The 15,993-nt window shown below is 37.7% G+C and overlaps 1 protein-coding gene across 1 annotated transcript in view; it reads left to right on the top strand.

Annotated features, from left to right (window-relative positions):
• The window catches only part of LOC136255528 (uncharacterized), a 133,786-nt gene that overhangs the window by 77,415 nt on the left and 40,378 nt on the right, over positions 1-15,993 (top strand). The gene's annotated exons all lie outside the window — the stretch shown is intronic.

Genomic DNA, 15,993 nt, shown 5'->3' with positions numbered 1-15,993 from the left:
TGGTACAGCATTTGCAGGTTGACTATCTGGTTGGATGGAGGAAACTGTTTCAGAAGACTCTGAACATTTTCCTACTTGTCATAAGTAATGCTCCAGTATACCATGCTTCAATTATAAGACTAGTTTAATTACATGCAACACAACTTACTGCGAAGATATTTTGAGCAGTCAGGCAATCCATGGACTGCAATGAAGGTCATAGTCATGCATACTACTTTTTATTGATCTGATGTGATGTTTAAGTCAGAGATAATTATCTCTTTCATGTGATGTTCAACTGCATGTGCTAACATGTCAAGCTAGGGAGTCTGGGGGAATGCTCCCCCTCAAGGAAATTTTACTTTGAAATGGAATGTGGAACGAACTATTTTTTTGATTGTAACGGCTAATGCATAATCAATTAGCTCAATGTAATGCCATGCAGTTGACTCATTGGAACTTTCGAAAAGTAATGTAAAGACAATTGACATAAATGTAAATGATCAAGCAGTGTAATGAGAACAGTGGCTATAATCTGTATTGAATGCTCTATTAGAGTATATTACAATGACTGCTCTATTAGAGTATCTCAATCTTTTACAAATTCAAGCCACACAAAATAGAATCTATGGCTCTAGTACGTACTAAGCAGGGATAGAGCCTATGGTACCTTGATGGTGCTGGACCACTTTTCAGCTACTGGGGTACAGCAATGCTGTCTAGTAAAGTTTGAGTAGAAAATCCGGAGTGCCAAAACTCAGGCCTGCTCAGCCTGCTGTTGAGCATTTTTACCGAGGCAGCTGCCTCAATGGTAGCTACGCCACTGATGTTTCATCTTCAATTAAACTGTATAAGTTCTTTACCAGAGACATAGATGGATAAGCTTCCTTTTGTGTTGTTTGTAATGTGTGTGTGGTCCGTACACGAAACCAAGCCTGGTCTTTATCTGCTGTTGCACCATAAATACAACAACTCATTGTCATTGTAATCACTAAAGCCAATTGTTACGTTAATTCACCTATTTTACACTGCTGTGATACCATGGCATGTGCAATAACAGCAGCATCTGGTCAGTTTCCTTGTCGAGAGACTCAAGATAATTTTCTTCATTATCATCCATCTTCTGGAAGTAGTGATGAGTTGCTAGCTTTGATTTCTCTTCAGCTCTTTGATGAAAATATTTTCTATCTTCCACACTCATGTTAAGATTATTGATGATTTCAGAATGACATCTAACCCAATCCCATAATAACTCCACCCATGTGTCCATATAAAATACTTTCATTTTCTAAGTCACTTAGAAACCACTCCCTTGGATCTTTGTTGTTAAAATCCGTGGCTTCATCTCAGTTTTTATCATGCAGATTCTCATAAATTTGTGGTTTAAAAGCCTGACTTTTCTTCTGTTTTTACCACGAAGATCCTTGTAAATTAAATAATGCTAAGTCATGTTGCTAGTTGCATTGTTGTAACACAATAATAAAGGTATAACTCTTAAATCACAAGCAGTTTCCAATGTTTAGATTGCTCTAGTGTCATTTGCAGTCAGCTTACTAATAGAAAATTTCTTAAATTATTCAGCAAAACAATGTAATTGCCTAAATTGTTGTCTCAAACATGATGTGATTGAAAGAGCAGCCGTTAACAGTAAAAAACTCCTTTTTAAAATGGTTATCAATGATGTACACACTCTGATGGGTCAAATCCAGATGTGCCCTAGATTCTGCATGTACTATACAAATTTGTTGTTTTTTGTAATGATCAAAGGAACAGTCATGTACAGTAACTTGTCTTGAATCTGCTGACATGCTCTATTTCTTCTTCAGAATATGCTTGCTAGCAGTGATCCATTTCTGAGGTTCATCTTTACTGTCAGCAAGACATTACAATCAATGCACAAGATGTAATGCATGATCAAGGTCACATCTAGATATTTTACAATCAGAGTTGGACCCAATTTACCTCAAGACCAAAAACCTTACCCATGACATAAAGCCTACCCATGTGCTACATACACACACCAACTGGGCAGTATAATAAGCTACTTCTGATATAGCTTGTTTGCAATGGTGCAACTGGTGGTTTAATTAACAGAATAATTAGGATGTATCACATTAGATATTAGGCATCTTGTCCCAACCACACCACTGTGCATTTTATCAACAAATCTTAAAAACATCTTGTCCATGAAGCTGGTTAGATAAAGCTGTGGAAGAGGAGTTAACAAGCTATGGAATAAGTGAGCCATCATGAAATGTACGCATAGCACAGACAATGATTGTTGTTGTCACAATGGGCTTGATAAGTGGTAAACGTAGGTCTACCTTCTATTTGTATTGTAACAAATGCTGCAGATATTCAGTAGAAATGAGTACCTTGCTCTCTCTCTTAATTGTTATCTGCCTTCTGGTAATTTTATGGATAACTTATAGTTTCAGTAGTGTATGTGTAATGCATCCGAATTATCAAGACTGAAGTGTAGCAAACACAGAGATTTCAAAATCTCATTGATTCTTGTCCAATATAGAACGGCTCAGGTCACCTACTATTACACCACACATCTCTGCTGAAGGGGTTTGAAGCCACATAAATGCTGTTGTTTTTATCTTTGATACAGACTAAAAGGAAGCTACAGGAATCTAAACTACTGCTTAGAAGATTGACCTACGTAACTTTCTACTATACAGAGACCAAAGTATAAGATTGTACCTTGTTTCATTCATGCGCTATAGTCCCTCAAAGTTAACCCAAACATTTTTCTTATTCCGAGATACTGGCTGCTTGCACAGGCATGAAATTCGCTGTGAAGATTCTTCAACAAACTTGTGGAAACTTAGCACATGGATTTGTCTTCTTTCTTGAGTTATAAAACAAAGAGCAAGTGCCCGTGAGCGAACTTCCAACTTCCGGGTCTTGTAACTTCGTGCTGGATCACAGCAACTATAATTCCATGTGCTAAAAGTTTGCAAATTTATCACTGATGGTCCACCAAAAGTTTGGAAGAGATCCGACTATTGTGTATTCCAGAATACCTTTTACAATACAGTGTAGAACATGCGCATGCCGACCAGTTATTACAACAAATTCCAATAAACCACAAATGCCAACTTTATCAAATAACAAGTTACAAAAGAAGTTCTGAACAAAAGAAAAGCTCTTGTTCCTTTTCTTCACACACTGGGACACCTTCCTGTTTCTTGTGGAGTCACCAAGCATGCTCTTCGATAGGTAACGCCTCGTAACGCACGATCAGTGTCTTGTTGTGGGTGATAAATCTAGCTGGAACATCGTCACTACCTAAGAACAGGTGTACAATACAAATATAACTTACCAGCATACACTATCACTCGAGAAAACACAGGAAGAACCTTGGGAAGAATGTGTGTTGGCTACAAATCAGCTTGCATTCACACTTGTCTTCAAAACTAGTGCTTACTTTCAGGCTAATACACTCTATTATCACTCTTGGGTAACTAGACGATCATTTTCGTGATGGTTCTCAAACAAAACAGGCTATTTCTTGGCCAATTTCCTTGGCGAAAAACAAGGCCACCTAACACAGATACTTTTAGTATTCATACTACTATTGCCAATCATGATGTAACAGCTGCATGTGGTTATGTGGGTTGTCCCTTGAATGGCTTCAAAAACCCACTAGCACCCTTAAAGGATTACCTTACAACCCACTTACACTAGCCATCTAATCCGAACTCTCTAGAATCAGAGTAATTTCCAAGTTAGTGTAAACACATACTGTATCAAACTGAACCGTGTTGAACTGCTCTGGAATGGGCTGAGGATGTTGCCAACATTTAAGAGTTTATCATGCCTACTAAACTGGCAAATACAGATCCTTAAATTCAATTAATAATCTGTCAATTAAGCCGCAGGCTTCACTCCTGGTTGTGCCCTAAAATTATGATTATGGGTTTAATTTTTGGTTGTTTAGAGTGGGCTCAGCTTTTGTAATATAAATAGTGTTCAAACTCGATCTGTATCACAATGAAGTGATCTCATCCATAGTGATCTGTACTATAAACAGGCTGTTAAAGTCATATAGGACATTAATAGTAATGTTTTATACCCTCAGGATTTTGTCATAATGATGGTTGATGTTTAAATACTTGAATTATATTATGTGACACTACGACATTAAAACTGAAAGTACATTGAATAGGTCAAGTCCCACTTACCATGAAAATATGGTGTAAGAATCATGTACTTCAAATAAAGTTCTATCAACACATATGCTACACACAGCATATAGGACACTACTATTTATTTTATTTTGGGCAAAGAGGCTAAAATAGCCTGTACACCAAATCATGATAGAAAAACGTACATATTATTAGTCCAATGCATATCCAGCTTTGACTTGAAGTTGTTCAATGAGCGTGCCTCAATAATATGCTGCGGTAAACTGTTCCAAGGATTCACTACACGATGAGAAAAAAGTTACTTCGTAGCAAACAAGAAGAATGGCACTTGTAAATTTTAAATGATGTCCTCTGGTACTGTACTGGTGACTGTGTGAAAAAGTTCATTTACATTGATATCCACTAAATTATTAAATATCTGATATAGAACTATCATGTCACCATGCCCATGACGATCATTAAGTCAAGGCAACCTTAATTCTGTGAGTCTTGTGCCATAGTCACTATCATGCAAATTGTTTATCAATTTTGTTGCTCTTCGCTGAATTGTTTCAACTTTCTTTTGGTCTAATAGGTAGTGGGGTCCCTATATGACCTTACCATACTCTAGTATGGGACGCACCATAGATCTGTAAGACAAACCAACATGTCATAATCTAAATAAGAAAAACTTGTTTTAGTCAACCCAAGTGTGTGATTTGCTTTGTTGGTTACAAGTGAAGTGTGCTCATGAAACTTAAGATCTTGATCAATCATAACCCCGAGGTACCTGACAGATTGTGCTGGTTGGATGGCAGTGTCGCAAAGGAAATAGGTGTAGTTTTCTTTAGTGCCAAGAAGTAAGATATTACACCTGCTAACATTGAATTTCAGTTACCACTTAAATGACCATTCAGAGAGGCAATTCAAATCTGATTGGGGCCGGATATAATCTTCGTGTGACTTAATGCATCTAAAGATCTTGATTTCATCAGCAAACAGAAGAATTGGACTATCAACAATATCAGGTATGTCATTAACATACATGTTGAAAAGTAAGGGTCCCAAAACAGACCCTTGGGGCACGCCGCTAAGTACATCAACCCAAATGATCATTTAAGACAACTCTCTGTTTCCTTCCAGTAAGAAAACCTTCAATCCAAGAGAGTAATTTGCCATATCCATACAACTTTCTCAACAAGCACTTGTGTGGAACCGAACTGAAAGCTTTTTGGAAATCCAAGTATACAATATCCACAGGAAATGTCATTCAAAAATTGTGTCCAATAATTCATTGCACAAAGTAGTTGGCTGGTGCAAGACCTTCTTGCAGTAAAACCATGTTGACTTGGTGAAAATAAGTTGTTGTTACTCATATAAGCAGAAATACTGTCTTTGATGATAGACTCTATCAGTTTCACAATTGGGGAGATAAGACTAACTGGTCTATAGTTACTGGAAAAAAGCCAGCTGCTTTTTTTATGAATAGGGGTTATGTGACCACGTTTCCAAGCATCGGGTATGATTTGTTGCTGAAAAGATTTCTTAAAAATAATAGCAAGAGGAGAGCTGATTTGTGGTGCTGTTTTTCTTAATGCAAGGATAGGCCAGCCATCAGGGCCAGAGGACTTGTCAGTTTTCAAGTTGACAAGCTTATTGTAAACAATGTCAGCATTAATATCAATGTCAGTAATGGGTGACACTTCACAGTTAAGTTGGAAAGTTGGAACTGAGGTGTCATCTCATAATGTAAAAACACTTGAAAAATAAGTATTAAATATGTCAGCTATCTCACAGCTATCTTGCGTGACAGTTCCATCAGGTTTTTAAGGCTGGAAATTGTCGGTCTTACTTTTAACTGGGAATTAATATAGCGTTAAAAGTACTTGGGGTTTTGATTTGGAATTTTGAGTAACTTCAGTTTCGTAATTCCTCCATGGATTCCTGGTTAAGCTTCGTAATGAATTTCTAGCTCTGCAATAAACTTGGTAGTCAGAGTTCAGTTTGGTAGAGGTATATTTGCAAGAGTTTCTTTTTTGTACTTCTGAGATGTAGAACTTGTTGAGTCATAAACATATTCTGCTTCTTACTGCTAGGTCTCTTCAGCGGTACACATTCTTTTAAGCATGATTCAAAATGTTTAGCAAAAAAGTCCCAAGCTTGCAAAGTATTGAGGGGATCTAAACAAGTATGCCAATCTATCGCTTCTAATAATTGACACATTTTTGTGAAGTTGGCAGAGCGTAAATCAAATTGTACCTTACTGCAAATTGATAGTTTGCAATAACAAGTCAAATTGAACCTGACACAGATATGGTCATTTGAGCCCAAACCAGGTAAATATAAGATAGAGTATATGAGGTGTGGTGTTTGGCCTATACCTGGTAGGTTGGTCAACATGTTGGTACTAGAATATATCTTGAATTGTCTCCACAAAAGCTTGTGTGTGACTGTTATCACCAGTAATAAAAGACCAATCTATGTTTGGGAAGCCGAAGTTACCACAGATAAGCAAATGAGTGCATCTATCAATCATATTTAACAAGTTGCACGTAAAGATAATGATTTAGCTAGGTTTGATGATTGGCTATGATATACAGTAGGACATTGATTATCTGAACTTCGATTATCCGAACCCTCAATTATCCAAACAGTAGCGGTGACTGTTCTATTAGAGTATTTTGTCACAGGTGTATGTTCTATTAGAGTAGTTCAACAGAGCTCTGTAATCAATGAGCTTCATTTATCCAAACACATTCACTTATCTGAACACTTTTGTCATTCAGCTGACACACATGTGTTCAGATAATGGAGGTCATACTGTATATAGCCAATAAGTAGTGAATCATGATTAATCATGATTGTGCAAGGGTATCTCAACCTATAAAGCCTCCTTAAATTCACTATTGAATGTAATTACAGTAGAGCCAGATATTTTACTGTGAACATAAATGCCAACCCCACGTATCTTGCTTATAACAGTCGAGTTAGGGTCGAAGTTGAAATATGCTTGATAGTTTGGGATAGATAGAAGTGCTAGTGAGTCATTCCCAATGTTATGTCACTTAGGGGTCATCTACAATTTTCATCCTTTTCACGAGCATGCAAACTGTACGCTAAACCTCTTCGATCTGCCATCACTCAGAAGAAACAGGTCAAGAAGAATGTTGAGCACACCAAAGGAGGTTTTACTGTACAAACAACTGAAGAATTATTTGAATGTCTTATTAGAGAGGCTAACTTAAATGTAACCAGATTTTACAAAACTGATCCAAATTGCACATCAGGCAAAATCAAACTAAAAACACTAGTGGATAGCGGCACTATTGTACTACTAGTTTTCACCTGTTCAAACTCCAAGCAATATTAAGTAGCGAAATAAAAGATGAATAATATTGTTAAAAGCATAGCTCGGTGAGAAAAATCCTACTTTGCTATTGAACAAAATGATTGTTATAGTCAATGTAGGGATTTTCTCACTGAGCTGTGCTGTAATACTATCATTTAACATCTTGTTTCACTACTTTTTATTGCTTGGAATCCTACTTCATTTTTAAATTAATAATTTTTGGTATACTTAAATCAAGCAAATTTCCCTCCCCCTGTAAAGTATTTGATTGCAAAGCTAACAATAAATAAAATATAGTAAGCTTGTCTAGTGTGGGCTGTTGTACATGTGGTACCTAGTTGGCTTAATGATAAATCAAACAGCTGCTGTACAAGCCAGGGATGGTGGAGCAGGCCAAAGAGTGAGGGGCCAGTCCAGCTGTAAGATGAAGAACAAACAAACAAAAAAAAGATCAGCTTGCTGAAATAGCTGCTCTCCACCAATTATATCTCCTTTTTATAACTACACATACGTAGCTAAGTAGTTTGCTACACTCCTTCTCTGAATACTGTGACTGCTCTATTAGAGTATCCAGATCCTGACTGTTCTATTAGAGTATCTCGATCTTTTCTTGCAAACAGTGTCCCATAAAAGTGTGTGTGTGTATGGGGGGGGGGGGCATGGACCCCCCTTTCCATAGCCACCAGCAGTCAACATGCCAGCTGTACGTAGCTGTGATGTTACAGCACATCTCAGGCATTCACCATTTATCCCCTTACTGCCAAATTTGTAGAGGCTCCAATCTACTGCTACTAAGCTACTATAACTTATAAACTACTCAATATAATCCTATAAAACTGTATATCAAATTATGTGCTATCAAGAGTGCATAATGTGCATAATAATAAAGAGTGAGAGAAAGTGTTCAACTGGTCTAAACTCACTAGCACACTGAGTCAAATGATGATGCAACTGGCTGTATTACCCAACATGTTAATCATTTGAATTGTAACATAAAAGCAAGGTTACATGTTATGCAGGAAACAATAGAGACATATTAGCATATTGTGGGTTGTCTGCTGTGCATAACAACAGCTCAGTGGTGTCAAGATTATTTCATGGAGAAAAGATAGCTTTGATAACATCTTAAGATAAAAACTGTTGACAAGTGTTCTGCTGGATGTAGTAAGTCGTTGGTTTTTTGCTGTAAAAGCAATGACTGAAGGAAACGTTTAAAAAGACAGAAAGACAAGACAAATTCACAAAGAAAACAAAACTAATGAGTGTTCTACTGAGTTCAATACAGAAGGCAATAAGCTGAAGGTTTCACAAAAGCAGTGAGCATTAGAAAGGAGATGGCTTTGCTAAAGATAACTAGCTCTAGTCCAAAAGAAATTGCTTCTGTCTCATTAATTGAAGTTGTAAAACAAATAGCATCATTTAATGAACAACTACAACAGCTTTGTTCAACAGTTATACCTTGTCTAACATTTGTATCTCTGCACAAAGAGTGCTCCATATTTGAAAAGTACTTGCAGTTTCAGATGAAGTGGTTAAAGCTTTGTAGCAACTATCTCTTAACATCAACTCTGATCTTACAAGTATAGGCAAGATCCAGCTGCACAGAAAATTACATCAACAAGGGATACTCTTAACTCTTTAAGCTGAATGATATTATTCATAAAAGTGCACTGAAAATGCATAGGTCAATATTTCAGCCATATTGCATGACTGTAAACAAAGTGGTATAGCTACCATACAGTAAGTGCTAAGGGTATGTAATTTGTACCATTGTATCCGTGATGTAATAAGGAATAAAACAGCACCTAGGGTTTTACCCTTTGGCGAAAGCATAAGGCTAAAATGCACCATGAATACAAGCTGTCACAAAGTGGGAAAACAAATTATCACATACCTTCAGAAACCAGTTAAGTTTTTCACAGTGTATCCTATGGAGTTCTGGTAAGGACCATTCTATTCTTCTTTCAGTGACAAATCATACCATGTGTGACCAGATCTGTAAAAAGGGATCTTATAGCCTTTCCAATTGCATGTACCTGGTAACCCATAATATAGCACTATGGTAAATGCTTTTCATCAATACCAGGACAAAACTTGTAATAACCCTTACTTGAAATAACTTTACACATTGCAAAGAAAATTATATAGATTTTTGTTTGACCTGACTGTATAATATGTATCAATGAATAATGCATACAGGTCATATGTGGTAGTACTTTCTGAGGAAGTAAATAGAAGTTGAACCACTGACATCCAATCAATTATGTTATACAGACACTACTGCATCACCTCCAAAATCAACTGTTTCCCACAGTTTTTAATAAACACAAGGTCTGTATACTTCTCTTTTCCAGCACAAAACACCGCATCAAATGAAATTCAGTTCACACTTTATCCATTTGTTCAGGTTGTTATTTGATTGAGAGGTAGTTAGCCAGAATGATAGCGTTTGGTGGAACAATAGCACTGGCAGATGAAGTCATAGTGATTGGTGGAATAGCACTATCCATAATTGTGTTTGGTATTGGAATAACAATATAATAATACTCATGGATAATATTTTTCAGCCTCTAATCCTGGTGCTTAGCAGCTGTACAACTTGACTCGTGTTGAGTTCATTTTCAATGTGTGCTGTTGGCGCCACATTGTCACATCCACTCACTCACTTGAATGCAGTATTGATTCCTTCTATGCTGTGTCAGCAGAAGTCACCAATGTGCAATGCCATTAACACCAACAACAACATTTTCACTCAACTGTGAGTGTTGATATAAACAAAGAATATCCGGCAAGTTTACAGGTTGGTTGACGCAGTGCGTTTGTACAGTCTACATATATTTACAATTTGACCATCTCTCCTTTATTACACTGTATTACGTACTCTTGGTGCTATAGAGCAAGTAATTCAATTATCAAGTTTTTATTTACACAAAGAAAACCACAATTCCATTATGTATATGTTAAAGCATTGCCACTAAATGAAAACCACAATTCCATTATGTATATGTTAAAGCATTGCCACTAAATGAAAACCACAATTCCATTATGTATATGTTAAAGCATAGCCACTAAATGAAAACCACAATTCCATTATGTATATGTTAAAGCATTGCCACTAAATGAAAACCACAATTCCATTATGTATATGTTAAAGCATAGCCACTAAATGAAAACCACAATTCCATTATGTATATGTTAAAGCATAGCCACTAAATGAAAACCACAATTCCATTATGTATATGTTAAAGCATAGCCACTAAATGAAAACCACAATTCCATTATGTATATGTTAAAGCATAGCCACTAAATGAAAACCACAATTCCATTATGTATATGTTAAAGCATTGCCACTAAATGAAAACCACAATTCCATTATGTATATGTTAAAGCATTGCCACTAAATGAAACCACAATTCCATTATGTATATGTTAAAGCATTGCCACTAAATGAAAACCACAATTCCATTATGTATATGTTAAAGCATTGCCACTAAATGAAACCACAATTCCATTATGTATATGTTAAAGCATTGCCACTAAATGAAAACCACAATTCCATTATGTATATGTTAAAGCATAGCCACTAAATGAAAACCACAATTCCATTATGTATATGTTAAAGCATTGCCACTAAATGAAAACCACAATTCCATTATGTATATGTTAAAGCATAGCCACTAAATGAAAACCACAATTCCATTATGTATATGTTAAAGCATTGCCACTAAATGAAAACCACAATTCCATTATGTATATGTTAAAGCATAGCCACTAAATGAAAACCACAATTCCATTATGTATATGTTAAAGCATTGCCACTAAATGAAACCACAATTCCATTATGTATATGTTAAAGCATAGCCACTAAATGAAAACCACAATTCCATTAAAGCATAGCCACTAAATGAAAACCACAATTCTATTATTTATATGTTAAAGCATAGCCGCAAGTGCTATATGAATAATAAAGCACAAGGCGCGGCTGAGATGCTAATAAAGCACGAGGCAAAGCCGAGTGCTTTATTAGCATCGAGGCCAAGTGCTGAGTACTTTATTTTTCATATAGCACGAGCAAGGCTATGCTTTAAATGATTTATGGAACTTTCTAGTCGTGTAGCTTCACCATACACTAGGACTTGCAATAGCCCATTTTCACACAAGGGCTAATGAATGTGGTGGTTAATAATTGCGATTACACAACATCCGGTGTCCTTAAAATGTATTGAAACCTATAAGAATGATGCAAGAAATCTTCACAGGAGCCTAAACTGTACCATTTATTCTTATTATGAGAATGAAATTGTAATTTTCAGGTTGTTAGCATCACGATGGTAAATAGTTTGTGAAGATTGGCTATGTTGTAAAGCAGAAAGAAGCAACTTTAGCATGGCAGAAAACTCTAGTGACTTTGTTTTCAGCATCTAGAAAGTCTACTTAGTGAGATAAACTTTGTTAATATGTTTCTACAAGGCTGGGAATAATGCTACACAAAATTTTATCACAGAAATAGGCGATCTTTCATCGCTGTGATTCTATCAATACTAAGTGATAATTTCACCTGTTACAGTAGGTTTAGTGGCCATGTTTTGTTGCCTAACAATCCTCTATACTTATAAGAGAGTACCTCGCTTTAGGAAAGATGCAACCTTTAGAACTTAAAATATCACTACTATTTGACACAAGATTGCTGATTTCTAATTTCTATGAAATTATGTTCTTATAATAAGAATAAATGATATGGTTTGGGCTCCCGTGAAGTGTAAAGGTCTTAGTCCCATAGGCATTTTAAGGCATCCCAAAAGACACCGGATGTTGTGCAACGTGTAATCAATTAGTATTCACTACCATACAGTGAATACTTTAGCTTGAGTGGAAATGGACTATTAGCACGTGTTGCATGAATTATTAGCAGCCTGAATGCACACAAACTAGTTTAACAAAGTAGCTTGCGCATGTTTCACCATAGTTTGGCATGGTAGACGTTCATTGCGTTTTTTGGCAGGTTTTGCTCGCAATCCACAATCAATTCTATTGTGAGTCACATGGTGAAATATTTCTGTGATATCTCCAGTACTTGTCTGTTTACATTAACAAATGTAACAGCAATGTTACCTTCTTCCCATCATCAAAGCAAGTAGGTATGTCTATAAAAGCAATCCAATGGTAGAACTCATATTGGCTGGGGTAATTGACCACTCGGGTTGGCAAAGGCTATCAGCCTTCACCAACTTGGGTGATCAGTCGTACTGGTGAGTGCGCTGTGGGCTATTAACCTGCACTAGAGCGCATGGGCAACAGTGCTTTATTGCCCACAAAGAGTGGTTATTGAACAAATAAAGTACTTTTTGCGGTGCAATAAAGCACTGTTTGTGGTCTAAAGCGTGCTTCATGAAATTTAAAGTACTTTATTTGACCAGTTAATAGCCGCAGCTACTATAGCTTTCAGCAAGCCTGTGGCTACTATGTGAAGGCAGCTACTATGGGCTTGTGTGGCAGCAGCCCGCAGCATTTGTACGGATTCACAAGTGTCTGACCTTGTTTAATCATCTGTCAATATTGTCATTCACTTTAATTTCTCTCAAAAACGATATTTCCTGGTTTAAAACAACTCTTTTCCTGGTTTCTGTTTCAAAGTGTCTAGTCAACACTTGCAACATATGCTCAGATACAAGCCGCGGCTCTTATGACAATAATTCTAGGCTTTGGAGTGGCTATTATCTAGGGGTGGATATTATACAAGCCGGGGCTATTAACCGGTAAAATACGGTACACCTTTCCCTTTGATCTTGCCCATGCCAAGTTCCATAAATAACTTTATAGTGCAATAATCAGTTGGGTGAAACTACATGTTAAAAAATGAAGTAGGGTTCCAATGAAAAAAGTAGTCACAACAGATGATGGTAGTTATGAAGGAAAATCCCTAGTTACTTGGCATTGTAGCAATGTGGGAAAATCCCTACTTGGCACTGTAGGTGTCACGGATTGACTTAAACTAATCATAGTGTTAGGATATTTATAGTATATGATGTAATGTGCTGTGTAATACAATCATGTGATGATAGTGTGTGCAGTAAATAGACATTGTGAGCTGGTCAGTGGGCTTGAGTTTATCTGTGAAGGGAGAAACAATCCTTATTGTAGATCACTGCAGAAGGCTATTACTATCATTGCCACCCTACTGGTTGGGAGGTGTGTCTGTGTATCCTAGCTTAGACTGTGGTACAGCTGAGATGGGTAGCTCCAATATCTGAAGACATTTCTGCAGTTGTTTTCCTTTTGAAATAGTTCTTGATATGTCATATTGAAGTTATTCTGATTCGAGTACCTCTGCTTCCAATTCATCTTCGTTGATTATGGCCAAAATCTGTTTGTCTAAATCTGTAAGAATAGTCTTCTTTCTTTCCAGTTGTGACAGAAGTTGGGCAAGTGTATCAGCATCGTCTTCTTCAGGTGAAGAGGTGTTACACCGTTCCAGTAGTTCGTTGATCGAGGTAAACAGATGCTTCGCTTCAGATGAGCACGGTATCCGCGATGAGATTGGACAAAGCAATTGAGATCATCGGCCATAATACAAGCTCCAGTTGGTGTTACTGTAAATGATACACACAAAGAAATATTCTGTAAATGATTTGCTTGCCTTAGTGGGTACCGTTAAACTTCCACAGTACCACGACATTTGAGTAGTGGGTTACTAAAGCGACTAAGGCAAATTGAATTGTCTCCCTTCACAGCACCAGAAATATGGGTCACAGAGCCACCAAAGACACTAGAATCCAAAACAGACACAGTGGAAACTAAAGATGCTTCACACCCTCTGATGTTTCGTCACTGACAATGAAAGCAACAGATACAGGAACATCACCCAGTTCTCATCCTCCTGTTTCACTATCCACAGCATCACAGGTAACACATGCAGCTAACACAACTGTACGATTATCCAGGATTGACTTACCTGCTTTCTCCGGTAGCGCATTGGAATGGCAGCCATTGTGGGACTGCTTTGATGCTGCAGTACACTCAAACACCACAATTTCTGGAGTTCAGAAGCTGAACTATTTACGATTGTTACTCCGTGGTGAAACTGCACTAGTAGTTGCTGGATTTTCTCTAACTATTGATCATTATTAACCCTCATTAGCACTACTTAAAGAACACTATGGTGAACCAGGTAAATTGGTGGCAGCTCACATGCAGGCTTTCATAGACTTACCTAAATCCCTTAACACACTTACTGGGTTGCAACTATTCTATGATGAGGTCGAAAGACATGTACGCAGTCTCTCCACATTGGGCGAATCTGTTGATTCTTATGGAGACCTTCTTGTTCCCGTCATCCTAAACAAGTTACCACTGCCAACAAGAAAGAATATGGTCAGGGAACACACTAGCAATGAATGGAACATTACCGAGTTACAAGAAGCCATTAAGAAAGATGTCAAAGTGTTTAAATCAGAGCTTCTGGCTGGCCATCTTCCTCAAGGCACTCATGCCACCGCAACCTTCCATGCTGGCACAAGCAAGCCAACCAACAGACACTCCGGGCAATCCACCATGCCAGCTCAGTGCAGCTGTGCCTTCTGTAAGGGACCTCACTCCCCTGTAGACTGTCAGATAATGGCAAGCAGCCAGGCACGCAAGGACTTTGTGACAGACAGACACCTTTGTTTTAACTACTTGGGGAAGCATAGAGTCAGCACCTGCTCATCCTAACATTGCTGCCGTCAGTGTCATCACAAGCACCACACCAGTCTTTGCACTGAAGCCACTCCAAAGCAGGAAGAAACAATTGAGACCAACCCAGCCACCAGTGAAGGATCACTTCAGTACAATTATCTCTCAACCAACAACATCAGCTTTACTCCACCTGGCAAGCAGCAACACTTGCCTGCTTAAGAATGCAGTAGCTACCATTTTAGCCTGAGGAACCTGTGTGGAATCGAACATCCTTTCGATGAGGGATCCCAATGGTCCTTTCTTACCAAAGGGTTAGCAGAGTGCTTATAGATACAACCACATGACACTATTGAACTTTCCCTCTCCATCTTTGGTACCGGTACTAACAGCACTAATAAGTTTGATGTTGCAACAATCAACCTCCATAGTATTTCTGGTGAATTGATACCTTTAACTGTCCTGATTGTGCCAACAATTGCTGTACCAACACACACAGTAGATCAAACATCAATCACCAACCTCCCTTATCTCAATGGACTACTCATCCGATTCCATCAACTGAACAATTTTCTATCACCCTACTGATTGGAGGTGACCAGTATTGGAATGTTGTGGAGGACCATGTGATTAGGGGCAATGGTCCCACTGCCGTAAGATCCAAATTCGGCTATCTTCTTTCTGGCCCACTAGATACACCCACTCCAGGGAAGCCAGTTGCTAGCTAATTTCATGTGGCTGCTCAGCCAACTGCTAATCTAGAGCAGTTTTGGTCTATGGAATCAGTAAGAATCACACCCAAGTAGGAATCCATGAACAGTTTCCTTGACACATATGTCACCAACAGTGTCAAACATT

Source organism: Dysidea avara, chromosome 5 (assembly GCF_963678975.1).
Source record: "Dysidea avara chromosome 5, odDysAvar1.4, whole genome shotgun sequence".
Taxonomy (NCBI): domain Eukaryota; kingdom Metazoa; phylum Porifera; class Demospongiae; order Dictyoceratida; family Dysideidae; genus Dysidea; species Dysidea avara.
Note: the sequence above shows the minus strand (reverse complement) of the source record. Positions and strands in the feature narration are given on the sequence as shown.